Consider the following 2546-nt stretch of genomic DNA (forward strand, 5'->3'; position numbering starts at 1 on the left):
ACACTGTCACCCAGGAACAGTAACACACACTGTCACAACAGGAACAGGTAACACACACTCACACAACAGGAACAGGTAACACACACTGTCACACAGGAACAGGTAACACACACTGTCACAACAGGAACAGTAACAACACACTGTCACACAGGAACAGGTAACACACACTGTCACACAGGAACAGGTAACACCAACTGTCACACAGGAACAGGTAACACACACTGTCACACAGGAACAGGTAACACACACTGTCAACAGGAAACGTAACACACACTCACACACAGGAACAGGTAACACACACTGTCACACAGGAACAGGTAACACACACTCACACACAGGAACAGGTAACACAACACTGTCACACACCAAGAGACTTCTACACACAGAACAAGTAACAGACACTTGCACTTGCACGAGTCATTCCTAAGTTGAGTCAGTTTTGGAGGCGATCTCAGAGCTAACAGAGTCAGGCCAATAGCAGCCTCTAGTTTCCTCTCAAACAACCGTGAAACACACACACTTTGCTCACCACAGCATTTTTTGTCATCTCTTCAGGATCTGCCTCTAGGCACCCTTTCCAGATTTGAAAACCATCAACTGTGTGTGTGTGTGTGTGTGTGTGTGTGCGTGCGTGCGTGCGTGCGTGCGTGCGTGCGTGCGTGTGTGTGTGTGTGTGTGTGTGTGTGTGTACATGTGTAACGGATGTGAAATGGCTAGCTAGTTAGCGGGTATGCGCTAGTAGCGTTTCAATCAGTTACGTCACTTGCTCTGAAACCTAGAAGTAGTGTTGCCCCTTGCTCTGCAAGAGCCGCGGCTTTTGTGGAGCGATGGGTAACGACGCTTCGTGGGTGTCAGTTGTTGATGTGTGCAGAGGGTCCCTGGTTCGCGCCCGAGGTCGGGGCGAGGGGACGTACTAAAGTTATACTGTTACATGTGTCTGTGTGCGTTCTTTTGTGTGTCTCCGTCTCTGTCTCCAGGCTGCGTCCTGAGGATCTGAACCAATCGGTGCTGTCCTACATGACAGAGTCTCTGGGTTACAGTCTGAGTGATGTCACCACCATGCTGACCAATAACAGGCCTTCTGCCATCCTGGCCTCCTATCAGCTGCTGCTCAGCAAACTGACCCGCGGAGAGAAAGGGGCCAGAGGCATCAAGGTCTATAGTACACACACCCCAGCTAACATATAACGTTCTGAGAACCATATGTTTATTACGGCTTGGTGAGAGCGTGGTTATCCTATGGTTATTTAGCATACATCRTTCCCACAACGTTCTGGGAATAGTGCAAGATAGTAGCCTGGCCGTGGAACATTCTCACCACATTTAAGAAACTCCTTTGTTGTTGGTATTTCATTACGAAAACAGAACGTTTCATGATTGTTCAAACATGGTTAAATTTAATTTCAATTTGACATCGGGAACGTTCTCCAATATTTCAGAGATCGTTAAGAAACAACGTTCACTACTTCACCCTAACGTTTCCTACAGGTTTCCTCGTGGTTCTATGTAATGTCATGTTCTCAAATTGCTCTGCGAACATTAAGAAAACGTTCCATAAAAACCACTATAAAACGTTTGCAACATTCAGAGAACGTTCTAAGAATGTTATTTAAAAACATGTACATTCCGTTCTCGGCATCAGCAAAACTCTTTCAAAACTCTCACTTCTGTTCTCAGAAAAAAACCTTCAGTTTTACCGGTTAGGAAACGTTTCGCTTCATTCCCACAACCAATGTGAAACTAAAAACATACGCTCCTACAACTTCCAAGAAACCAAATGTGCTAGCTGGGACCTATACAGACACACACACGCACACACACACACACACACACACACAGCTCCAGTGTGTGTATTGTTTGTTGTGTGTGTGACAGAAGCTGGACACCAGTGAATGGAACCTGCCCAGGAAAACCACCTGGAGAGAGAAGAGCAACCCTGCAGCCAGGACACAGCAAGATGTAAATATAATACCATACTATACCATACTATATTATACCATACTCTCAGGTTTCTCGTGGTTCTATGTAATGTCATGTTCTCAAATTGCTCTGCGAACATTAAGAAAACGTTCCATAAAAACCACTATAAAACGTTTGCAACATTCAAGAGAGTTCTAAGAATGTTATTTAAAAACATGTACATTCCGTTCTCGGCATCAGCAAAACTCTTTCAAAACTCTCCTTCTGTTCTCAGAAAAACACTTCAGTTTTACCGGTTAGGAAACGTTTCGCTTCATTCCCACAACCAATGTGAAACTAAAAACATACGCTCCTACAACTTCCAAGAAACCAAATGTGCTAGCTGGGACTATACAGCACACACACACGCACACACACACAACACACACACACACAGCTCCAGTTGTGTGTATTGTTTGTTGTGTGTGTGACAGAAGCTGGACACCAGTGAATGGAACCTGCCCAGGAAAACCACTGGAGAGAGAAGAGCAACCCTGCAGCCAGGACACAGCAAGATGTAAATATAATACCATACTATACCTATATATTATACATACTGTTCCATACCATGATACTATCTACTGCTA

The 2546-nt window shown here is 44.8% G+C and overlaps 1 long non-coding RNA gene across 1 annotated transcript; it reads left to right on the forward strand.

Moving 5' to 3' along the window:
• Nucleotides 1-248: 248 nt before the first annotated feature.
• LOC112079263 (uncharacterized) lies at nt 249-1956 on the forward strand. The gene is made up of 3 exons (XR_011479137.1): nt 249-344; nt 978-1155; nt 1876-1956. It is a non-coding gene; the product is annotated as an uncharacterized lncRNA (long non-coding RNA).
• Nucleotides 1957-2546: the final 590 nt, after the last annotated feature.

The sequence above is a fragment of the Salvelinus sp. IW2-2015 genome, unplaced genomic scaffold (assembly GCF_002910315.2).
Source record: "Salvelinus sp. IW2-2015 unplaced genomic scaffold, ASM291031v2 Un_scaffold7424, whole genome shotgun sequence".
Lineage (NCBI taxonomy): Eukaryota > Metazoa > Chordata > Actinopteri > Salmoniformes > Salmonidae > Salvelinus > Salvelinus sp. IW2-2015.